Below are 26,445 nucleotides of genomic sequence, written 5' to 3' on the forward strand. Positions count from 1 at the left end.
ATAGCCAGGCAGCTATCGACCCGGGCCGCGATAAAAAGGAGCGTACCTTTTAAACTTCGTTTGGCAGCACCGCGGCTGGTTTCATCCCTGGGTAGTGCAGCGACTCGAACCTTCCTCCACGACGAGAGCCTCTCTTCCTCTGTTCGACCCCTCGATCTGCAGGAACTACCAGGAACAACCGCCACCGCAGGAGCCACTTCTTCACGTTTAAGGTACATTGTTCCGCCAGGCCGCCCTTTCTCCGTGGTAGCCCTAAAGGTGTTTTAAATCCTTTTACTACTTGTGGGGTCGGCCGCCCTCTCTCTTAACATTGTCTTTCACCTCGCATCTACCTCTTCAATATTTTTCTACTAAAGACTTGACTGCAGCTACAAGAACATTTTTGCTCCTAAGCTCTTGGTCCTGTACCACTGACTCTGGCTCAGGCCTATTGACTCTGGCTGATTTGTTAGATCTGCTCTCACTAGATTGGTTTTCAATGAGAAATGTGTTGATGCACCTAAATCTTCTGAACCTCTCTTCCTTCCTACTGTTTTAACTTGTGGAGTGCCATTTTGCTCAGTTTTCATTTGCTTATCTTTTGGCTGCAGAGTTACTGTGCATTACTTGTTCACAAAACTTCAGGGAAGTGTTGCTAGGGGCTGTCTGAAGATATTTAGGTTTAACTTGTGCTTTCCCTCCCATTCGTTAAATTGTTAGAGTGCCATTTGTAGTTGTTTTCACTGTGCCGTTTTGCTCAGTTTTCACTCTAACTTGTCTACGATTGAATAGGGAGTTGTATATGCTTTTTTTAACTAAAATTAATGTAACTTATTAACTGTGATCTATGTGTTGAAACTAGAAGTGTATAGAATAAATATATTCTCTTTTTGATACAAAGCTTTGGTCAGTGTTTCCTTGCTCCATAGTATTATACTGCCTATTGTGTAAACCCTGAATACTGCTCATCTCCCTCTTGAGATAAGTTTGACTGCTCAGCCACAGCTACCAACTAAATCTTTGTGGTACAGACTGATACCAAAGGGGATTTATTGCTCTCACCTGTAGTCCTAATCTGGTGTAGTGCTCCCTAAGGGAGCTGCACTGGATTCTGCCTAACAGTGGTGATATGTGCATTTCATTTTTGTTAGGCAGTGCGTTTATGGCACCCTTTCCAGAAACCAACGGCTTTAAAGTTTTGCTGCATTCTGCACGAACACATTAACATTTTAAAACTGCCGGTTTTAGGAAAAGCTTCTCTCTCCTCTTCCCTGACTAACAAAAAACTCCGCCCCTCAGCTCAAATTAGGGGGCGAGGCTGCGTGCAGCACAGTCACACTAACATAACAACTCTTTGATACTCGTTCACTACGAGTCTTTGTGGCGCCTGAAAGCAACGTCATCGCCCCAGCCAATCACGCACTGGTTCAGTTCTCCAAGTAGTGCACCGCTACAATATCCGGATCCGGTCTCTTTCTGTGCTGCTGAGGGTCCTGCGTTCCAACTGTCTTCTCTTCGTGCAAAGCTCAGTTCCCTCTTAAGTTAAGGTTAGCTATTATGTTCGTGGGTACAGAACAGGCTGCGGTCACGTCTTGAAGGGTGCAAACACTCGCTTTATTTAAGAAGCAGTTTTAGCAGCCCCAGTTGCCACCAACATCCTCTCTCAACCATCCAACTTGGGCTATTTCCTCAAAGATGCCACAATGGATTTTATTTGCCCATGTGATTCTACTTGCAGAACATCAATTATTCAAATACGTAGAAACATAGCAATCCCGTCTATTGTAGTTCTACTTGCAAGAGGGAGGGGGGGAGGCGCAGAGGCGCAGGTACAGGGCTATTATACTACCATGATGCAACCGTACGTTAAACGTTAACACGAGTGAGTGGGGTCATCTTCGAGCCTTGCGTGTGGCCGCTCGTTCCAGGTGCCCTTGGAAAATGTAACCTGACTAAAAATAAAAAAGAAGGTATAGCCTTTTGATGCCTTTCGTCCCATATCATCCACATCGAACGCCACCGCATCGGTTTCTTGGACAGTGGGCTGCTGGGCTATATCTGTAGGTGCGTCTTAGGTTTCTAGCCATGGAAATATTCTGATGGTCGGCCCTTGCACAGCTAAATGTTAAGTTGCCCACATACTTTACATATTTACGGTTAACATTAATTATTTTAAAACTGCAGATTAGAAGCATTTATGTTAATATGTAAAAAACGAAGCTCGACAGAATCTTTCAGAACCCAAACTTTCCGCTGAGCCACTATTGTAGCAACTAAGCTGAAATAATACTGTAGTAGTTAGTTCGATATTTGTCAATTGATTTTCCCTAGCAGTGTAGGCGTATCCTTAAATTCAGTCAGTTCGAATCGATAAGTTTTAATGTCCGATAACGCTTCAAACCTGTCTACACTTGAAATAATACACTTGGAGATTTCTGCTGCCTGCGACTCAAGCTCGAAAACCCCATCGCCCTTCAATGTCTACACAGAAAAAAACACGCAAACTCCAAACTAACATTTTTAATTTTGGAGCAGCCTGGAAAAATAAAGCAACCTGGTATCGCATATACCGTTTTTTTCGCCCACCTGCGTAATAATTGAAATACACGCACAGTTATTCTATACTTTTCAATGCAGGGTTCGCATTAGAATGTCCTACATGTCTGTCACGATGATGTAAAATGATTTTGTCATGGAGTTTTACTTGCCACATGTACTTAACATTTTTTTGCATCTGTCTGCTGCGTGCAGTGAGGCCAACAACAGTGGCAGAAGGGCACTGTACATGACCGTCTTACATTAGTCACACTATAGTTAATGGTGAAGCTGGGATGTGAGGACTGTTTGCAGGCAAGCCACAAAGTAACTGTTTTTCAGTTGTCGCTGTACAAATCAACAATACCTATGTAAGGGGCCTGGCCAGAAATCCTCTTTGGTGTAGTTGTTGGAAATGTTGGTGTTGTTGAAAACAAAATCCCTTTTTTTGAAGTTGATTTGAAAAGTACACAAACCGTAATGAAACAACCTGCCAAGTATATAAATCCCTATGTTCAGCAAAAGAATGGCAGCTTAATGTTCCCACATCTTGAATGGAAAAAGACAACTACCTGCATGAAAAGTAATGTAAGCCCAAGTACCACTAATTTTAACACCTGTGGATAAGCTACTTGAGGCGATTCAGTGTGTGGTAGGTTTATTAATTATGCCCGCATTCCCATACGCGTTAAAGACGGTATTTTCGCCACCATCTTTCAATTGTTTTTCTTTTTGCTTTGCCTCCCTTCTTGTATGCCCGAGCACGTATGTTTTGTGGTGGAAGTCCCTTCCACAAGACTAGTATGAGCAGCACCCCCCCCCCCCCCCCCCCTGCTAGCTGAGGACTTGTGATCTCAAGACACTAGCTGGGGCTCCAGTCCAGCCTACTGGGTAGTGGTGAAGAGGCGCTGATGATAGCAGGAGCTGGTAAGGTGCCTACATGCAAGCTAGACATTCAGGTAGGGCAACCTATGCATTTCCCTAAGTCTGCAACAGATAGTCCTCCAGCCCTATGGTCAAGCAATTCAGACAAATGGTTAACCTGGATCACTCATGCCAGGAGCCAGTTACACAAAGAAAGGAAGGATCCTGAATACATTTGTGTAGTGTTTAATTCTCAAAAAGTATACACCAATTGGAGCGCAATATGCCCTACTGCAACGCTCGAAGTAAGATAACCTCGTATTCAGCCTCACTGGATGCTCCTCTGGGGAGGCATCAACATGCGGCTGTAGGTAGGAGCTTGGACCCAGCACTTGGGAAGAACTACCTGGTACCTGACTTGGCCTCCGGTGGAGTACGCACAGCAGCCCCACGGTGGAAACAGGGTGGTGGTCCATCTCCCATTCAAGGGTGCCATGCTGTTTGATAATGAATTGGGAGAAAAAGGTGCTCGCACAAGATAAATCAACGGACACGCTCTAGGTCACATTCCACATGCTCCATGCGCTCAGCACTCCAGCAACTTTGCCAGCTACCAGTCCAAGACCGGGGAAAAGACATTGTAGAGTGTCTTCATTCGTTGCACACCAGCCACTGATTTGAATCAATGGTGCATCTTAGTGGTTCTGCTTTGGATTAACTTTGCATCTGCGCGTTTCTGTATTAACTTTACATTCAGAAAGTTCTGTATTTTTTAATGGATTTGGCACCTGGGCAGTGCTATGTTTTGAATAACTTTATTTCTAGGCAGTACCGTATTTTAAAGTTGATTTTGTATTTGGACAATTTCATGCCTTGAATTGATTTGGTTTCTGTACGTTGTATTAATGTTGCATCTCGGCAGTTATGTATCTTGAATGGACTCGGCACCTAGGCAGTCAATAATTTGAATTCATTTTTCAACTGGGAAGTTCAACAGCTGAATTTTGTATCTGAGCAGTACTGGGTGTTTCTTTTACTGAATTTTGCATTTGGGCAATTCTGTATTTGAAATTTACTGGGTTTCTGAGCAGTCCTGTGTATTCAATTAATTTTCAATCTGGGCAGTCCTGTTATTGTAGTATTCTGCATCTGGGTAGTTCTATGCTTGGAACAAATAACCTTAAACACTCATATTTAAAATAGAAAAAGAAAACAATACAAATCATTTCAATATTCTCAACAGAGGTACATCAAGAAAGTACAAATAAATTACATTTTCTAAAAACAAATGAATCCATCAGAGTACCAATTTATTGGCAACAAAGAGGAAATGAGGCAAGAACGCACAGTCATGGGATTACATCACTAACTACAGGAGGAGGTAACCATAGCAGGTCTAGATGTGCCGCTTGGCATTTCAAGCTTCAGAAGTTTTAAGAAACTACTGTTGATGTGGTATGACCTGCCAAGCAGCATTTCCAAACCAGTTCCTTGTCACCCATAGCAAATAACCGCAAACATTTTTTTGAGATGTTCAATCTTGGGTCCTGTATCGCAGGGCATGAGACCAAAAGATGTTTAAGGGTTTCACATTGGTTGTTCTTATTGCAAAATCTACATGTGGCCTGTTCGACTGTCGGCATGCCATATCTGACCAAAATCCCGTTTGGTCAGTGAAAACGGAGAAGCGGACGTCGGGTAGGCTTATGTGGGTAGGTTGCTAAATAGGATGCTATGGTCCCCAGTTTTTTAATGATCCTCATGCAAATGACTTACATATGCATGCTCTCAATGGTGTTAATCCAATCCTGATAGAATAGAGACTGTTGAGCTTTATTTGGATTTTTAATAACTTTTTTCAGAGAGCTACCACATTTAATGTCACAGCATAGTTCATACATATTAATTTTTACATTTATAATGTGCATGAAAACCCTCGGGTATCGAGGCGCTGTTGCAGAACAGTTAAACACAAGCAAATGTCAACAAGGGAACCCTAAGATAGCAGCCTCCCAGTGGCCTTAGTCGAACAGCCAAGTTTTAAGGCTCTTCTGAAGGCCCAGTATGATTATTCAGGTCTTGGGCTGGGCGGAAGGGAGTTCCATTGTTTTGCTGCCACCTTGGGGAAACTTGAGTCGCTGCCTTTGGCTGTTTGGAACTTGTGCGTATGCCAGTCTTACTGGCCTGAATGACTGGACTTTCTTGAACTTCTGTGACAGGTAGGGTGGAGCTGTGTTTGAGAGACATCTGTGAGTGATGGATAATGTTTTGAAAATTAATCCATTCACGGATAGGCAGCCAGTGGGCATCTCTTCTTGCCTCTGAGATGAGTTCTCGTTTTGGATAAGTGCCACTCGGTTGGCATTGTTCTGGATCACCTACAACTTGCAGATGTTGTGAGAGGAGGTGCCGGCGAAGAGAGCATTGCAGTAATCTAGCCTCGTCCCAATGTTGGCTCTAGCAATGGTGAGGCAATTTTTCAGGGATAAGAATGTTCTCGAGGCATTGATAAGCTTAGTGGTGTAGGCCATGGAAGAAGCAATTGTGTTTACCTGGTTTGTCTGGGAGAGGAGACGGTGGCATCAAGATACACTCATGGTCTTCACTGTGGCAGAGATGGGGTTCTGTAGGCCGCCAGTGTTGAAGGTGGAGTAAAGAGAATTTTAATTTGATTGTGGCTGGTGGCCCTTCCATCGGGATCCCTGCCTTCTCATCAATTTGACCAGGGTCGTCCAGCTCCAGGCCTCGAAGGCCAGAAACCTGATGGGTTTTGAGGATATCCCTTATTAATATTCACAGGAAAAAATGTGCATATATTTAGAATCATTGTATGTAAATTTATCTCGGATATTAATGAGGTGGATCCTGAAAATCTGATATGGATTGGGCCCTCGAGTCCTGGAGTTGGACAACTCTAATTTAGACAGAGGCTGTTTGAAGTCTTTAGTATAGTTGTCGTAGGCGGGGTATTATCGACATAGTTTGTGTACGATATTCCAATTGTGAGAAATCTGAGGGCATTCTCACATTTAGCCCTCCTAGGATCCCCCTTTCCCCTCCCCCTGCCTCAGGTAACCAAGAGGAAGGCCAGGCTGTCAGATCACAACCCTGGGGGTGGACTAGCGAAGGAGGGACACCTGGGTGGAGGGTCCTTGGGGACTGGGGAGAGGGTGCCTGAAAGTGAGACATGGTATTTCCCTTAATAGGCTATTGTGACTTTAATCCTATTTTCCTGCTTTACATTGCACAAAATACTGGGAAGAGGAAGATGCCTCCAAGAGCAATGCAGATTACCTATGGGAAACACCACTATGGTTCTACTGGGACGAAGAAGAGGGAGCCTAGAAGGTATAGAATGGAAGGTCTGGCATGTCCCAGTGACTGGCTTGATTGGAGTCAGGCAAACCATGCAAGGGAAGCACACCTCCGACCCTTTAACAGGGTACAGGTGTATAAAATATGGATCACCAGTGCACTAAGGGGAAGGACACCAGCAGTAGGGCCCTCCCAACCGTGAGTGTCCCATGGAGGAAGCAGCGTCGAGATGCTGAAGGACTGCAGAGGAAACCAGACTGTAACGGCGTGGCGAGGGAGCCATGTCTCCAGGAAGCCAGAGAGAGGATCCGGAGGGAGCAGTGTAAAGTGGCAGATGTCTTATTGTGGCCAGAGACTGCTTTTTCCCCTGGCTGGAAGCGCCAGCCCTGGGGTGTCTGAGGGGCAGGTGATAAGACACTGACCTGAGCTGTGAAGAGCCTGAAAGTGGAATGTTGCAACCAGCAAGTTTCTATGGATGAAAGAAATCTGGTGCGTGTATGAACTGTGAGGATACATTGTAATGGTATGGTCACGTGCAAACGGCAGGTTCTTGACAGCCTCTGAGTTAAGAGCACTGGCGTAACAGGGGCCCCCGCAGCCCCCGCGGTGTGGGGGGCCCCACCAGCACATGGCTGGGAGGGGGCCCCAGTAAAAAAAAAAAAAAAAAAGTTTCTTTTGAAATTCACTCTGCATTCATAAAGAACATTTCTGTAACAGAAATAATTTCTTTATGAAGGCAGAGTGACTACAAAAAGAAACTTTCTTTTTGAAGTCTGAGGACCCCGTACCCCATGACATGGAAGACCCTAGGCTGGAGGCCTCCATGTCATGGGGTGGGGGAGGAGCCCTATGCCTTCAAAAAGAAATTGTTTGTTTTTGAAGCCACTCAGCCATCATAAAGAAATTATTTTGATTATGGTTCGGTCCTTAACTGAAATAATTTCTTAATGAAGTTATAGTGACTTAAAAAAGAAACAATGGGTCTCATTCTGACCATGCCGGTCCGGAAACAACGGTGCTGGTAAGCTTACAGGCACTGTTGTTTCCGGACCGGCATATTACAGGTCTGCCTGGTGGGGTTGCCGTGCCCGACAGGTCTGACCCTGCCAGGCACAGCAGCCACGGTAGGCAGACCTGTCACGGAAGCACCGGCACCGTTAACAATGGTGCAGGTGCTTCTGTGTCCCCATTCCCGTGGAGTCTGGGGTTTAACGAAATTACCAGCACCTGATTTCCCAGCCGCCGGACTTGAAATAGCACGGTGGCATCGGGAAGTCAGGCCATAGTAATTTTTTATGGGTCCGGCGGCAACCCGCCGGTAGCACCGGCACGGTTACCGCTGGACCCGTAATGAGCCCCAATTTCTTTTTTAAGTAATAGGGCCCCCCTCAACTCCATGAGGTGTGCGTGTATTAGTCTATGGTGAAAGGGTGCACACTCAAATGTATAGCTGGCTGCCTGTGTGTGTATGGTGAAAGGGTGCACACTTAAATGTATGGGCGGCTGTGTGGGTGTGCCTGCATGGTGAAAGGGTGTACACTTAAATGTATATGTGGCTACCTGTGTGAGTGTATGGTGAAAGGGTGCACACTTAAATGTGTGGATGACTGGGTGTGTATAAGGTGAATGGTGTGTGTGCTTGTGTACAGGGGCACAAGAAAACCTTCATTTCGGGGGGGCTAACTCTTCAAATGTTGGGAGAGGCGCTAACTTCACATGCGGTGGGGAGGGGGAAACTTATTTGTGTGGGCGCATCCAAATTATTTACGCATTTTAATGAGACTATTCTAGTGCAGATTCAATGTTACAAGCAGTTAACTCTCTCTTATAAGTCTCCTGTTCCCTCTCTACCCTTCCAATCACTCCCCTGGCATGCAAGTACTAAACCCACATCACGATTTCAATTGCCTAAACAATGTGGCATTTGAATGCAGGTACTAACAGTGAAATGCTTTACGTTGGTAATTGCTGGGTTCTTGTTAACCGCAAAAACCAGGTGCCGTTTAAAATCTGTGTCCTGTTCGGTCTGGCAACTGCTCTAAAGGTTAGCCAAGTTGAGTCAATATAGCCCAAAATGTCAGGGGGGGTAGTGCTGAAGCCCAGTTAACTCAATGGTGTTGCGCTACTACTTGTGTTTAATGCCTTGCTTACTCCTAGCCCTATTCTTCCTCGTCCCAGTACTTATATATGAGGCAGTACGTGTGTTTGAGGCACTCTGCCTCATACAAAAGTACTGGGAAGAGGTAGAGGTACATGGAGGTAATGCCTGATTTAGCTACATGTAATCTTCATCACTCCTAGTCCCACTGTTCCTCATCCCAGTACTTACCTATGAGGCAAGGAGCCTCATACGTAAGCTCTGGGACAAGGAAGAGGGACGCAGAGGTAATTCTGGGCCAAGGAGCTGATTGTGGAGGTTGGGGTAGTGGGTGGGAGGGAGAGTGGATGTGTGGGGGGGGCAGGATTGTGTGATAAATCATAATGGTTGTCCATGTCCAGGCTAAGCAGGCATGATATGTGGTATTAGTGGCTAGAGAGGCATTTTGATGCAGCCAGTCTAGTCATTCCTCAGTTTGGTATGACTTTCTTTTAACTGGACATTTCTGATAAAGTAGTCCTGCTAACTTTAATTACCTGGCTAGATTGGCATTTGGGTGCTGCCAGTCTAGCCAATTCGGCATTGTATATTTTTCTGGGCATCTGTGATAAAATGATATGATGTAATTCAAGTCATTTATAACGCGCCTGTACACAAGTGTACACAAGGGAGGGATGATAGAGGGAGGACAAGACAAACGATCTCACTAGGCCTTGTGTCATTGCGAGAACGAGAAGTGCAAGGGAAAAGGGAGCAGGGAAGTGCAAGTGAGAGGGGAGGGGAAAACAGGGCAGCAATGCTCTCAGTAAGTGCAGCCAGGGCAGAGCAGCTATTGGTTGTGCAAGGAGAACAATGGACTGCAGGGTTACAGTTACAGCCCCTAAGTGCATGGTAGGCCCGGAGGCAGTGCAAGGGTGACCAATCAAGAAAGAGCCTGAACTCAGAGAGACTCTGAGGGTAGCCAAGCAGCCAGTCAGTACAGCAGACAGGTAGGTCAGGTAGGTCAGCAGGGGGGGAGAGAGAGCGAAAGCAGCAGAGAACAGGAAAGCTTTTAGCTGCTTCCGAAACTTCAGGTTGTCCGCCTCAAGTTTGAGAGGGGCAGGGAGGCCATTCCAGTTGGAGGCACCAGCAGAGGAGGGAGGTCTACCCCCACTCTCTGCCTGGAGAAATGTCTAAGCCTTAGAGAGTTGGAGGTAGCTGAGTGAAGGGTTAGAGAAAGAAGGTATTTTGGAAGAGAGCATTGGATTTAGTGTGGGCACTGGCCCCAGAAAGCCTTGTGGGCAATGCAAAGGTTCTTGAACTTGATCCTTGCAGCCAGTGGAGAGATTTCAGGGCTGGAGAAATACAATCCCAGGGCTTGAGGCCAAGGCTAAGTCTTGCAGTCCTGTTCTGGATTATTTGCAGATGACGGAGACTAGAGGAAGACAGATTGAGAAAGTGGCTGTTGCAGTAGTCCAGCCTAGAGACAGTGAGCTTCTGGTGGAGAGTGAGAAAGGGAAGAGTCCCTTTGAGGAGGAGCAGCTGGTAGTGGGACTTCTTGGTGATGTCCGAGATGTTAGGAGAGAAAGAGAGTGTGGCGTTGAAGATGACACCAAGGTTTTTTGCCCCGCAGGAAGGCAAAGGAAGAGGGCCCAAGGTGGTCTGCTATAGTGAGAGAGGAAACGCAGTGGCAAGGGTCCCAATGAGAAGGATCTCTGTCTTACTGGCATTAAGGCAGAGATCATTGGAGGCGCACCAATCCTGAATCGTGGATAGACAGTCAGGAATGAGCAAGAGAGGAGAGGAGGATGAGGGGAGCCTGAAGGAAAGCTGAGTCATCCGCACAACACTGAAAGTTAGAGGATAAGGTAGAGATCAGGGAGGCCAAAGTGGGCAAGTAGAGGTTGAAAAACCAGCGTGAGAGGATAGAGCCCTGGGGAATGCCACAGGTAGAGAGAGGTGGCGGAGAGAATGGGACCACGATCGACCTGGGAGCGGAGTGGCGGTCCAAGTGGAAGTAGGTCAGTCACTCTAGGGTCTGATCTGTGATGCCCAGGTTCTCACAGAGTCGATTGATCAGGATGGCGATGTTGACCCTGTCGAAAGCAGAGGAAAGATGAAGGATGAGAATAGAAGGAATGCTGGAATCAAGGTTAGAGAGCAGCACAAGTGTTAAGGAGAGCAGTTTCCATGCCTCTGGCAGCTCTGAAGCCAGACTGATGGTCATGGAGACAACCAACAGATTCAGTGTGGAGAGTAAGCTGGGAGATAGCAAGCTTTTCCAAGAGTTTGCTCAGGAAAGGTGTAGATTGAGCGATAGTTTTCCGGGCAGGTAGGATCAGCAGACTGCTTCTTGAGGAGTGGGTGCACAAGGGAGTGCTCAAAGGGAGAGGGGAACATTGCAGTGGCGAAAGAGTGATTACAGAAATCGGCCAAGGCTGGAGCGAGGGTGTCAATATGGGCTTTGATGGTTCTGGAGGAGCAGCGGAGCACCTGTTTGGACGACACTTTAATAGATCGGACTTGTCTAGAAACCTTGTCAGGTGTTGTCAGAGAGAAAGAGGAAAAAGGAGGAGGAGAGAAGAGATGGCCAAAATGGGCCGAGAGAGGAAGAGGACATAGAGGACAGGATGTCCTGAGATTTAGCAGAGAAATGAGAGGCCAGAGCTGTACAGAGGGCATGGGAGGGAACAGAAGAGGTATAGACCACAACAGGATTGACCAGTTCCTTGCAGATTTAAAAGAGTTTGGCCGTGTTGTTCGAGGCCATGGAGACACATGCTTTATTGTGTGCTCTCTTCTTGATGAGTGTTATTGCTTTGACTGGCATTTTGCTGAAAACAGTCTAGGTATGTCTAAATGTGGCCTGGCAATAGTACTATAATGTTATTACGTGTTTACACTGGTCTACATTGTGCAGCCAGTTGGAAGCATTAATGTTCCTGTGCACTGTTGGTGACTTGCATGTATTGGATTGTGTTACCCTACAAAACAATTGCAAACACTCTGGCTTTATAGCCAATTTATCTCAGAAAGTGTGCTGTATATTGCATTAAAACACATATTTATATCTTTTTCCTAGTGCAGTGTGCGGCATACCCCTTCAGCAGCACGTTCATGCGCATGGTGCAAGCGTGACAGTCTAGGCCGGCCCAGAGTGTGGCGCAACCTGTGATTTGTTGCCGAGTTGGGGGGCCCCCTCAGCATGGCTCGCAGGGGGGCCCCCACATTTTGTGTTACGCCACTGGTTAAGAGGCTTAAATGCGAAAAAGGAAAGCATTGTTAGTTGTATTCTAATGAGAACATTGTATCTGTTTTGAGTCTCCTGAAGTCGCTGAGTGAAAAGCGAACAAAACTGCCTAGGGGAGCTAGCAAAGTGGGAGAAAAACTGCAAAAGCATTGAAAAAGAATGAAAGTAAAACCAGGGGAAGGCAGGAAAGGAGTGTTTGGGGGTGGGGGTAAGGATCCCTTGGAATTGCCTGACGGTGAAATGTGAGTCACAGAGGGAACTCATCTGGTGAAGTGTAATTGCAGAAGAAGCAACTGTGATTCAAAGTGAGTTTTGGGAGTACCATGAGGGGAGAGGGGTGCCAAAGAAACGTGAGTTGTTAGCCACCTTCTCCCACTTTGCATTTCTCTAAGAGCTGGTCCATGGCAACCGGTTGCATGACCTGTAGTGGGTTGGCTGTGTCCTGGCAACTGCGTCTAGACCAGGAAGCTCCAACGAGCCTGGAAAGGGCTATAAAGTGGAACTATGTAAACTAAAAGAGCCACTGGTTCCGTGACCTGTAGTGGTTCCTTGACCTATAGTGGGTGGACCGTGCAGTCTGCAAACTGCGCCACAACGAGGGGGCTCCAGCAGAAAGTGACGGAAACCTATGAACACAGTAGTTAAAATGAGAAGAGTATTGCGCTTGGGGAATGGAGCCCTGTGTGCTAACATTATGGGACTGTTTCTTGTGAACTTGTGCCTGGAGCTTTGGGAACAGAACCACAGGCTTCTTGTAGACCATTTGGGACTTTGCTAACTGGAGTTGAATGAGCTTCTTGAAGCGAACTTGGAGGCGGTCCAAATCCCCAGGAAACCTTTGTCAACAGTTGAAAGTGAATTGTGGGGAAGTGAACCCTGAGACTTAAGGAACTGAAAAGTATTTGTCTTGGGGAAGGGAGTCCCAAGAGTAAGGGAGTCCCAAGAGTACAGTGTCATATGATCGCTGTTATGTTTGAACTTGGGAGAGGAAGACCCAAGACCTTTGGATGATCAGCATTGTGATTCCTGTGAATCTGCAGAAGGTAACTTCAGAACTTGATGTTTAGTGAACTGAGGTTATATTGGAACAGTACAAAACTTTAGAGTAACTTTTACCGATCCCTGAACATTTGCTTTGGAACACTTATACGTTTGAGAACACTTCCCCGCTAGTTTTGTTGTAGTTGTGAGGACAAGTGTAGGTTTTAACACAGACTGACTTGTTTTGGATTCCTTGATGCCATAGCATAGTATTAGTTGGGCATTACACAATCCTTATTACTAATAAAACTGTTTAAAATATATCTTTGTTTGTGTCATCTCTCTTGATAACATGCCTCTCTCTCGCATTGGAGTCCAATAAGTCTGAAAGAGGTTTGGTGAATCTATTGTAGAGGGTGGGGGAAACACAAGAGCCTTGAGGCACTTCTCATTAGATGGGTGTTGGTGGGGCACAGGCCGTTTCAGCAAATACTCTTTTTCTGTCTTCCATGAAGGATGCTACCCAAGTCGTGGGCTCTGGGGAGAAGTTGGCAGCAGAGTTCAGGTGATGGTCGACCACAAAATTCTAGGTCAAGTCAAACATCCGAAAGGTCCAGGAGGAGGAGAAGGGCAGGCTTTCCCTCATCTCTAATTGCATCAAGTTGGTTTTTTAACTCTAGGGTCCGATTTGTTTTATGGCCTGGTCGGAAGCCCGATTGTCGCCTTCCCAAAATGTGGTTGATTTCAAGGTAGCAGTGGATTTGAATGTATGCTTCCCTGTTAAGAAAGGGGAATGTTGTGATCAGGCGGTAGTTGTGGGGGCTGAGGGATCTAGCATGGGGGTTGATCAGTGGGAGAACACAGGCTTCCTTCAGGCTTGGAGGGACTCAGCCAGAGGAGAATGATGCATTGATAAAGCTGGTGATAATGGGGATCAAAACCTGTGCACAGTTTTTGATCATGGAGGTGGGGAAGATGTCTCCTTTGCACCTGGAGGGTTTGGGCTTTTAAGGATGACTGCAACTTCAGTTTGAGACATTGAAGAAGTGGAAGGCGGGGGCGGGGTCTTGCGTGGTGGGGATTAAAGGCTGTTGCGGTAGTGATGCGTTTTTGAGTATATTGTTTGGCGTGGATTTTCTTGTGAAGGGAGGCAATTTTGTCAAGCATGGCCATTTGGATATTTGTACACCATACTTAATGAAGGAGGGTGTGTGGGGTCCGGTGCTTTACTATCCTGATCTAGCACAGACTGAACACTTGGGCGTCTGTGCAGACTGTTCTAACTGTAACTCTAAGCAACTCTGCGCCGCTCTGCGTTAAGCTGGGTATTTTAAAGATGACTCCTCGCGTTCTGTCATGTTAGCAACGTTGCATATGTCACTGATGAAAAACCAATGGTTCTGCACATCCTGCGCTGACTGCAACTCTGATCATTATCTTTAACTGAATTAACTTTGCATCTGGACAGTTCTGCATTTGAATAGACTTGGCACCTGGGCATATCGTATTTTGAATTGGCTTTGCGTTGGGACAGTTGTGTATTTCGAATTAACTTGGCACTCGTGCATCACTGTATTTTAAATTGACTTCATCTGAGCACTCCTGAATATTACATTAAATGTGCATCTGGGCAGTCCTGTAATTTAATTTTGCAGCAGGGTGGCTCTGTACTTTGAATCAATTCTGGCATCTGAGCAGTCCTGCACTTGAGTGAATTCCTGCTTACACCCTCTAACACTGACCTCTGGACCCTCTCTACCACTGCACTTCTGAACCCAAGTGTACTGCCTCACCGTTTCCATAAAGGTTCCTCTCATCACCATTTCCTCTGCCACTAAGCGGCTATAGCACCACAACCATACTCAGCCATAGTTCCAAAAGGGGAGGGGCCCTCTGGTGTACTCGCAGCCTGCCTTACTGTCTCCATGACCCCCCCCCATAGCACCCCCAGGCCTCTCCTCTACCCATCCCTCCGTCCAAACCACCTAACCCTTCCATTCCTTAGCGCAGCACGTGCAGCATTAGCACCATTCCACAACTTCTCCCACCCTCACACCTCTGGCATCACCTCCCTGCTCAAAACCTTAAAGCAGATCCTTATCTTTTCTTCCCCCTATCCTTCCGACTAGGATCCACACCACTTTGCACTTTGCCCCCTCTTCCCCTAACCTCTTACACCATGTATTCTTTCCCTATCCCCAGGCTTTATTCCCTTCCTCCCCCAGACATCCCATCTCCTACACCAAAAGCCTGTGCAATCTTCCACCTCTCTACCACCCCCCCACCTACAGCACCTATGCCACCTCCCCTCTGCCAGTCTGCCTACCATACCCCTATACCAACCCCCTCTCTCCCCTCCCTAATGCTCCCATTGGCAATATTCTTCCACCCCAGCCCCCCCCCCCCTCCCCACAGCCTCACGGACATCCTGCCCTCCCCCCTCCTCTCCTGCATTCTCATTAATGCTAGATCCATCGCCAAACACATTATCTATGACTTATCTCACCCAAAAACCTAGACATCCTCTTCATTACTGAAACTAGGTTCGCAGATGACTACCTACCCACAGCACACAAAGCCTTCCCTCCAGGATTCTCACTCATCACGCACAACTGCTCCTATAGAGTAGGGGGAATGGGGGGGAGGGGAATTCCCATACTACACAAAACAACTCTACTAGCCTTATAAACTGAGTCATCCCTGCAATGCTTATTGAAAATCTCTGCTTGTAAAACTGAACCACTTCACATAGCTTCCTACTCGTCTTTAGACCTCCTGGATACAACAGACTCTTCGCAGACAACCTCAGTGACTCCCTAGCAACTATTCTGATCTTGCACCCAACACTTGCTCTGCTAGGAGGTTTCAACATCTAGTTCGTGACTCCTTGAAACCCCATGACCTGCCTGCTCGTGGACAACCTAGAAGCACTCAACATGACCCAACTGGTAATGGGTCCTACCCACACAGGAGGTCATACCCGGGGTGCCGTTCTTAGCTCCACTGACCATATATCCTCCCCTTCCATCCAAACACTATCGTGTACAGACCACTCCGCCATCTTCTTCTCCTTGGCTGTCACATCCCTACCTCCTCCCAAACCTCTCCCTGCCGTTCCCCTCTGGAACAAGGTCACCATCACCCACTGACCTAGCCAATTCCCTGCTCGCCTCACTTCACACACTCGTGACCTCAGGACGAGCCCCTTCTACCGAATGCTTCGACCGGTGGCTCACTGAAGCCCTCTCCGCCCTAACTCTCCTCAGATTCCCCTCTCACAGGGCAGGTTGCTCTCCAAAGTGGTTCATCCCTCTCCTCAAATCTCTCAAAACCATCGACTGGAACAAACGTGGTGGACTGATCCATCCCTGTTCAATAAAGCCATCATATCCAGGCATTTGAGGGCCTATAAGGCAGAAATCAGAAAAGCCAAACGGTCCTACGACTCACATCTCCAATGCCTTAGACCCCAGCAAAGAGCTCCACCAGGTCATTGCAGAATTTAAGAACCCCTCATACTACCCTCTCCCCACACCTCTGCAATGCCATTTCAGACCATCTTCACACCATCGCCAATGAACAAAACCTTTCCATCTGCTCTTAGCAAACATCTCTACCCCTCCCTTGCCCTCTTCCCCCTGCACACCCTCTCTTCCTCCCATCAGGAATTCCTGAAACACCCCTCTCCTGCAGCCGCCCTTCAGTTTCCCCTGGAGATCCCTCCACCCCCTTTCACTCAAAAAAACATCCTATCCTCCACACTTGCGCACGCCCAATGCCAGATCTATAATCAACCACTCCATAACCTCAGGCATTTCCCAAATCCTTTCATAATCTCTCATGTCAAACCTCTACTGAAAAACCCTGTCAACCCCTGCCTCCCTTCAAACTACAGCCCAATCTCCAATTAAACGTTTGATCCCAACTCTCCCTCTACACAGAATCACACGCCCTCCTTGATCCTGCCCTCTCTGGCTTCAGAACTCTACCATGGAATTGATCCTTCCCATGTCTCCAGCTGGGACGACTTGCAAAGAACTGTAGACTCAGAAGGGTGTGCAGTCATCATCAACCTTTTAGCAACTTTTGATATCATCGACCACCCCAACTTCATAGAACCACTACACTTTCTTGGTATCAGAGACTTGGCCATAAATTGGATCTCCTTCCAACCGTACACAAATCGCCATCCTACCTCCCTTCTCATCAGCCTACCCGCACTGTCTCTTAGGGGGTCCCTCAAGGAGACCCCGACTCCCCCTCCTCTACCTCAGCCCCCTCCCTGTACTTATCTGCTGCTACAACTACGCAGATGACCCTCAGATCATTTTCAAGATCCCCAACTCGCCTGCTCCCTGACCTCAATGCCTGCCTCTCAGAAATTGATCACTGGATGACAACCAGCCACCTCCTACTGAACCCAGGCAAAACCGAAATTCTGATGTGGCAAATCTGCCCTCCTCCCCCAACCCATCCCATGGCTCCTTTCATTGAGTGGCCCGCCCACCGCTTCACCCGCATTAAAGAACCTAGAATGCACCATCGGCTCGGACCTTTCTTGCTCCTGACACATCAATAAAGTTTCCTGCCACTACCACCTTTTGCATCCTTGGGCCCATCTACCCTAATCGCTCCTTCCCTCAGAGTCTTGGCAATCGTGGCCATCGTCCTCTCCCGACTAGAGTATGCCAACTCTCTCTCTACCTAGGCGCCCCCTTGTACAAGCTCCAACAGACATGTTTCCTCCTCGCCCTCCCGCTGAGGGAGCACATTACACCTGCACCCCGAATGCTACACTGGCTCCCCATCAGCCGAAGGACCACTTTCAAAGCCATGTGTATCACCCACCGTGCCTTCCACAAGAAAGGCCCAGAATTCCTCCAAAATAAGCTCTCCTCCCTATCAGCCCAACAGAACCCTGTCATCTGGCAATGCTCAGCTTCTGGTGGTTTCACCCTTCAATACCAACACAGATTAGGAGGAACTTCTTTCTCGGTCCTATCACCCACCATCTGGAATTCACCCCCCACTCAGCCTCCAGGAGGACCACCTGGCCTTCCAAAAAGCCCTTGAAACATGGCTCTTCCCACCGCCGGGCTGACGGCCAAGGTCCGGCAACAATTCCAAATATCACAGCCGGAGCTTCTGAATTCCTCACTTTCCCAGGCCAGTTTCAGCTGCAGAGCCCTACCTCTGCTGTGCTCAGTCATCACTGCCAGTCCCACATTACATTTCTATTAGTTTTAGGCAGCCAATGTGGCTGGGAAGTTACCACGCTCAGATGGATCGCTGGAGGTAGGAAATGTGTCGCACTTGGAGGGATTGTTGGGGGTGGGAAATGTATCACACTTGATGCACTCTTGGGGGTAGGAAATGTATTACACTTCGATGGATTTTTTTTTTGGTGGGAGGCAGTGTTGCACTGGATGTGTTTTGGAGAAGGCAATGTGCTCTACTCGGATGATTCCTGGGACCAGCATTGCATTGCACTAAGAGGTACCTCTGGGGTGGCCAATGAGGGGCTGTTGGATAATTATGGATGGTAGCTATGTCAAACTCCGGCGGGCTTAGATGCTGCGATCCTCTGTCCTCTGGCAAGGCACCCTATCCTGTCTACTCAGGATAGGTTGGTTCATGTAGCACACTTGGAAGAAATGTGTAGATAGCCTTTATTTTAATACATTTTGTAATGCACACACATGGACCCGTGGGCTTAAGGGCCCGGACAGACAGACAACAAGCAACATAAAGAAGGGGGGTAGACCATGTCAGAGAAGCAGGAAATGAGAGACTTGGGAAAACAGCAGTGTCTTCAGCTTTTTAAATGCATCGGTTGACTCAATGCCTCATAGATCCAACGGCAGGTTATTCCAGGCCCGTGGGGCAATAGCATAGAAGGCTCCCTTTAAGTCCTTCTCAGTTCTACGTTTTGGGATCATCAAAATATCCTGATCGCTTGACCTCAATGTTCTTCCATGAGCTTTATTTGAAAGTAAAGTTTGAAGGTACACCGGCATCTTTCCCTGTCTACACTTCTGTGTAATGACCAGTACTCTTAACAGGATTCTTGATACCACAGGGAGCCAGTGAAGAGTACGCCTTGCTATAGATACATGATCTCTACGAGAGAGACCCATTACCACCCTTGCAGCTCCATTTAGTGCAACCTCTTGAAAATAGTTTTGTTAATGCCGATTAGAAAGCTCAAGCAATAATCAATCTTGGCTCCCACTATTGCCCTTGCTATCGTCTCTGCATTAGTCTGGGAGATAAGGGGGGGTCTAAGATGTGCCAATAATTTGATACAATGGGTGCATGAGGAAACCACACTACACACATGAGGCTTCATGCTGAGGTGTTGGTCCAGTATTAACCATCAGTGCTTTAACTTGTTTGAGGGGGCTAATTTTAAGTTCCAATGTGGAAGCATGCATATGCTGGACCCAGTTTCTGTATCGTTTTAGGCGACTGAACCCCCAACAGCTCTGTTTTTTTCTTTATTCAGTGCCAATTTGTTCTGTACCATCCAGGTCTCAATCAGTACATTTTATTAACCAGCGCTTCATCCTCATCATGCTTACCAGAGAGGGGAATGATGCACTGCTTATCATCCGCATAATTTGTAAAAATCACCCCTCATGGGCTAACATGGTAAAAAGGCACTGTGAAAAGATTGTACAAACAGGGCGAAGTACAGGAGCCCTGCGGTACCCCAAAATGAATAGCAATAGGTACAGCTTCTGCTTCCTGGGTGACTATACTGCTTACCCGATTATTGAGAAAAGAGATCTATTGGATTGCTCTAGAAGAGAAGTTTGCAATCTCCCCCAACTTGGTGACCAAAATATGATGGTCCACCAGGTCGACGGCTGCTAAATCCAACAGCATTAACGGAGAGGCTTCAATTTTATCCATGTGATTCAATAGCCTGGATTTAAGTTCTGTTTTATTTATTACATTTGTTATACGCCTAAACCCAGGGGTATCACTGTGTAGTTACAGTGTGCTTAAGTAGCTGGTTACAAAGAGAAAGGTTGCTACAGGTCATATAGTAGACAATGTGAACAATGCATAGTTCAATGGATTCTCTGGTTACAGAGGAGAATCCGCATTTTACTTCAGTTAATGCTGTTTATTCACATTGTATCTCAGGAGCAAAATGGGGTTACTAGGGAAGCTTTAGTGTTGGTGAAAAGCCAGTTTTTAAAAATAATTTTCTTGAATTTATGATGGGAGGTTCACTTCTGGTGTTCGCAGGAAGGGGGTCCCATATTTTGGGGGCCAGTACCGGGAAGCTGTTTCCCCCGCCCTTGAAAGTTTGTATCGTGAGATGGTGAGTTGAGTGTTGTTGCTGGATCTACTGGGATCCTGGATTCTCTTTACAGGCTACAGCATTGTTAAGGTATATGGGAGCTGTCTTGTTGAGGTACTTATAGGTGATGCAAAGTGTTTTGAAGATGATTCTGGCTTTGTCTGGGAGCCAGTGATCCTCCCTTCTAGTCTTTAGGATGTGGTCAGACTTTTTCATGGCCAGAGCTGCTTGCAGAGCCTTATTTTGCAGAAGTTGGAGTTTCGCCAGATTAGTGTTTGTAGTGCCTAACAGTAGAACATGTTTTTTTTTATTGTATTTGGTAAGATTACAAACCTTTACAATTTACAAAACGAACCGTAAAAATTTACAAAATTATAAACACATTTTTACAAACAGTATTAAAACCTTTTTTGTTTTCCTTTACGAATAAACACAACTCTTTGCTACAATTCCTATGTGGTAAATCACACATTTTTTTATTTTTTTAGAATATATATATCATGGACATGACAGAGCTAAGAAATGCATTCATCCCAATCCTGATACCCTTTTTGACCTTAATTATTGGTCATTTTATGCTATATACATAAACAAATAATTTCTTTCAATTTCCTGTCTATTTCACACAATAGCATAGTCAGTTTCATAATCAATTTAATACTATTGCTCATCATACATCTAGACCATAGCGTCATTCTCGCCAGCAATGAAGAGGGATCGAAATAAGATCCAAGGGTACTAAGTCTTAAAATTTCAAAATAGTCACAAAAAATAACCAGATGTTGTAGGGATTCAACCATAGTAACCTTCTGACAGAATCTACAGGCACCTGGCTTTGTTGATTCATTGCATCTTCCCCATTGGGCTAATCTTTCATTCGTATGAAATTAGTTCAGTCTGAAGCGGAGGTATAGATTTCTATCAGAAACTGATGGAAATTGTATAAGGTAGCTTGGACAAGTACCCCATTTCCTTCTAATCTTAGCATATTCTTGATACATGATATATCTGCTTATTCTGTCCGATTGACAGCACCAATAATATAGCTGCAATTTCCCTTTGCAGCTAGGTAAACCCAAAATTAGATGATCTTATGGGATAAGCGTAGAGTACATAATATCCTTCATTTTTTCCACGAATACTAAAATGGACGGTGGGTGTTTAAGCAGCACCTGATTTCTTAGATCTTCATAGAGACTGTTAGCAGGTGGTTTTAGAAACTTAACATAGTTATTAAGCATCCGCCAATGCCATTTTACAGACAGAGGAAGGAGTCCAATTTCATGTCTTATTGTATCATTTGGAATTGAGGTAGCTAAACCCAATACTTGCTTCCATATGCCACCTGCATCAAAAGCATCTTCAATTTCATAAAGACATATATCCAAAAAATATAGTATACATGGTTCCACCTTAAGTAGGTAAAATTGTAGGACAGGTAGTAAGGAAAAGCCACAATATTTTCTCATGATAATTTTCATCTGAGAGATTAGGGGCCTAGATTTTTCATACAGTTTGTTTTTCCACCATTGCGCTGAGTACATATCAGACAAAGTGTAAACAAGATATTTAACTGATTTTACTGACTCAATAAGGATACCATCCATAGACCAATTAAATCGGTATGCCTTTTTTTACCGTCTGTAAAAACAAGTATGTTAGATTTGGGCTGATTAACTTTTAAGTTATTCTCTGCAGCATATAAGGAGAAGGCGTTCAACTTGTTTTGGAGACCAAAGGGTGTTTTATCAAATAATAGTAAATCATCAGCAAAGCCCATGTAATTGAGCTTCAGCACCCCCAGATTCACGGGGAAATTAATTACCCCTGTCCAACAATCCTCAATATCGCAGATATATAAATTAAATAGTACTAGCTAGAGTGCAGCCTTGTTTAAGTCTGATGTTAGTTGGGATGACATCGGTAGTAGCGCCCGCTCTATTTAATCTAACCCTATAATAAGTTGATGTATGCAGAAGGGCAATAAGCGACACCAGGTACGAAGGAAAACCCATGTGTAGCATTTTCTTCCACAATAATTCTCTCACCACTGAGTCAAAAGCTGCACTCAGGTCGAGAGAAGCCATATAGACAGCACCCGTGTGATTGTGTTTGGTGTTCCATTGAATATGAGATATTATTGTCGCATTTAGAGAACATCCCATTGAGCGACGAAAACCAGTTTGGTATTTTGATAAGGTAGCATTGACATTCATGAACTCCAAGAGCTCCTCTAAGATAAGATGACAAAATACTTTCGAGGAGGCATCCGTGAGAGCTATTGGTCTAAAATTATTTGGATCATTAATGGGTCCCTTTTTATATATTGGAATGATCGTAGCGGTATACCATGATCGAGGTAGGGTTTGAGTGTGAAATACCATATCGATTTTATAATACTAGCCCAGAACTGTATGTCAGATTTTAGAAGGCATGCTGGAATTCCATCCGGGCCAACTGCTCTAGATGCATTTAGTTTTATGATTGCCTTTTCAACATCTTTAAGGGACCAAGTAGAGCTGGCCAACCAAACAATTGTCGGAGGAAGTAAGTGATCCACCCATTCAAAACCCGCAATTGAGTTTTCCTGTAGGCCAATTTTTTCATGATTTATAGATCTTAGTATAGCCCAAATGTTGCGTGTGTCACATTTCAATAGATGGTACATCATATTTTGGTTGTCTGTAAGGTATTCTGTAACTTCGAGACTCTTCAGTGAATTTTTGTACGTCTGCAAAATTCTGGATTTTGAAGCCCAGAAGGAGTCCCTGTCCGTCACCGTTTTTGCAAGCTGTCTAAGGTTTGCATTTTTAACTTTCTTTAGATTGAATATCTCAATGTTAAATTTATGCTTATGTATTTTATCGGTACAGACAGAAGCTTTTTTCTTAACCAATTTCAATAAGTGGAAGTTTGCTTGGTTAGGAGCGCATCCATATAAGGAGCGTCCATGTTTTCTCGGGACAAATTCTCCATGATTGTAGGATCATTTTTCATCCGCCAAATAAGCTGATGACAGGTGGATGCAGACAATCTAACTGAAAAACCAGGTCTGTTCGTATCCACAGAGTAAGGACGGGACAGGTATTATAGCCCCATTCTCTGAAATCAAGTTTGAGGGAAATAGCACAGTGATCTCCATAACCCAGATCTTCAATTGTGATTGGATCGCACAAGTTGTACAATGAGGTTGACAAAAAGAAATGATCAATATGAGAGAATAACCCTCCTCGAGACCATGTATACGGGGAAGTTTGATCACTGACTTCGACAACCTGCATATCCCAGTTTAGAAAAAAATCAACCCATTTTTTACCATTCCTGACCGTTGGAGCAGACGAAGACAGTTTTTGTCCAACTTTTTGTCCTTTATATAAACAGGATGAATTAGTCTCCTCCCGTTAGGACCCTGATATTCACATGTCGGCCCAGCGCATCCTCTAAAATTGAATCAATTATACCTTCTAACTCATTCTAAGTCGTAGTAACCCTGTTCCAGTAAACACATAGAATAAGAATTGGGCTCACATGATCTGAGGAAGATAACTCGACAGCAATCACAGCATCATCATTGTATACCAACTTTGAATTAAGCTTACAGGAGTTATTAATGAGGATGGCCAAACCACCTGAAGGCCTCCCCAAAACCCCCCTTTTGGCAGATTGAGAGTGGCATACAAAACCTTCAACATTAAAATGTGACACATGCATTGTCTCCTGTAATAAGATGACATCCAGATGACAAATATCTTTCGCTGTGTCCCACATCTAAGAAAACTAGCTAGGCCACAGCTGTTCCATGAGCGGCACAATATTTTAGACTCGTTGCTGGGTTGATTAGGGGGGTAACATCGTTATTTTTGAAACGGCATTAGAGACGGTACTATTCAAACCATTCAAGCCATTCAGAGCAGCTGTCAATGCCATTAGTTGTTTGATCATGTTGTCATTAGAGAGCATTGATCCATCCATTGCACCATTTGCTTGATCACTAACAACCTTCTTGACCGGCATTTCCAGAAACGTTTTAGCTTCCGTATCGGTTTGAAACAGGCAGGGTAATAAACCAACATACATAAAGTTTTCCCTCTGTTCCCATACCAGTTTCATAATCGGCAATGAATGGAATCCACAAATCATTCTATTATTGTGGCACGAGGTTAGTCTTACCCAGTCAATATCATCCGAACAGAGCGTTCTTAGCAATGGAATAGAATGAAATGCTTTTAGCAAGGAGGATCGGTTTAGTTTGATTTTGCCATTAATTTTCGGGTCGCTTTCCCATCCCAGGATGAGTGGCATCTCAGGTGTAATTAGGCTTTCCCTATTTTCAGCTTTGTTAACATCAGTATTTTGAATATCAAGTCCTACCCTTTCTCTGGACGTTAGGTCATGAGGTGGTTTAGGCAGCACATCAGGTGTGATTAGGATTTCCCTATGCTCCACACCGGCATTTTGTGTATCAAGTACTACCCTTTCTCTAGACACTAGGTCGGGAGATGATTTAGGCAACACTTCCCCAACTGCTATAGGCGGGGTTACATTATTTTTGGATTCTACAGTATTCGTGGCCACTATGTTTTTGAGACTGGGCAAACTTATATGAGTACTAGGTACCACAAGTTGTTCATCTCTGCCCAAAAACCACATCATCCACGGTTCACCCATCTCCTTCTGTGAATTTATGATATGCTTAGTCGCCAAGTGCTCATCAAGGATCTTTTTTTGTTTACTCATCGAAGTAGTTTTGTGGACCATAGGATAGAATTGTGAGAGTGCAGATTGAGAGTTAGCAATCATCATATCGGGGGCCTGCTGTATTTTTTTTTGTAGAGTTTTTATTAGTAGTGCTTAGGTCAGAGGCCCTCGCCTTTTTAGAAGTTAGACTGGAGTTAATTCGGCCCTTTACAGCTCCAGTCGTATCATCAGGTTTATGATCGAGATGAACTCTCGATTCCTCGTTTAATTGGGATAAATCAATGACCCCCTCTTCGCTAGGAGTACCCGAAATTTCCTGCAAGGGGCGGTCCTGTTTAGATTTTATCGTCTCATTCACAGTTTTTTGCATTCGCTTTGCCCTTCTTTTCTGAGCTCTCGCAGCTAATCTTTTTTCCCTTCTTGTAAGTACAACTTTGGATTTCTCTTGATCATCGACCTCTCTTAAATCCAGCACTTGTGAACCCTCTCTCACAACACAATCATCAGTAAGGTCAATTAAATCCGTCAAGGGGGAGGGGCTATCAGGGCACTCAATATTACATGGAACCTGACCGAGATGCACTTCAGAACCATTGTGTTTCGAGGACCCAAAAAGATCCTTTAGTTCATCCAGATCATGTTCAATTTATTGTATTGAAGTAGCCATGTTTGTGGACCCCACCTCATTCGGGGGAAAAGGATCCGTTTGACAGCATATAGTTTGCGTCACTTTCGCGGTGGTAACCTCCGCAAAGCTTCTCTTATCCCTACCCATTAGGTCAGGCTCACTGTGGGATTGAGTTGCTTTATCCACCCAAGATTTCCCTATGCAAGTCTTTCCTGTTAGGGTGGCTACTGCTTCACACGTGAATAATAGTCCCTCAATTCGATTTGTTTTATTAACAAGTTCCTCAATTGTTCTTCTCAAAAGACCTTTCTCACAGTGAGACCGTTCATGTCCTTTGTCGAGTAGGTCTAGGATTCTCGCTATTACAGGAAAATCGGTGTTTAATGATGGCCCTTCTAACTAATATCTGATTGCACCACAGGAGACGCAAACTCCTTGTCTTTATCATTTAAGGTCGACTGGAACTCTTGTATATCGAGTTTCATTCGAGCATCAATGACCGATTGGGGGCTGTTCTTTTTTAATTAACTCATTTTGGGTTTTTCTAAATGGTAATCTGATGCCAAATCAGGTTCCCATTGTGCCATTGTATTAGCCACATCCTGTGTTTTCAGATAGGGAGGTATTACCTTGGATTTTTTTTATTAATGGATTGCTCATCATGAATACATCTTTACGACCCATGGTTCTGGAATTCACAGGTGTCGAGGGGCCAAGCGAAAGCCGCACCCTTTTCCCCAATTCGGCTTCAATGGTGGGACCCATCATAGAACAATCCATTACATTACCTTCGCGCCTTTCATTGA

General features: G+C 45.3%; 1 protein-coding gene across 4 annotated transcripts in view; it reads left to right on the forward strand.

Moving 5' to 3' along the window:
* Nucleotides 1–1,386: 1,386 nt before the first annotated feature.
* The window catches only part of LOC138541496 (DBIRD complex subunit ZNF326-like), a 1,377,506-nt gene continuing 1,352,447 nt past the window's right edge, over nt 1,387–26,445 (forward strand). For 2 of the 4 annotated variants that reach the window (XM_069641765.1, XM_069641762.1), the window contains exon 1: nt 1,387–1,526. The gene's annotated coding sequence lies outside the window, so the exon portion shown is untranslated. Of the gene's footprint in view, nt 1,527–2,024; nt 2,044–26,445 lie in introns of those variants that run through there. The other 2 variants (XM_069641763.1, XM_069641764.1) reach the window with 2 other exon arrangements.

This window comes from Ambystoma mexicanum, chromosome 1q (assembly GCF_040938575.1).
Source record: "Ambystoma mexicanum isolate Mex_15411 chromosome 1q, UKY_AmexF1_1, whole genome shotgun sequence".
Lineage (NCBI taxonomy): Eukaryota > Metazoa > Chordata > Amphibia > Caudata > Ambystomatidae > Ambystoma > Ambystoma mexicanum.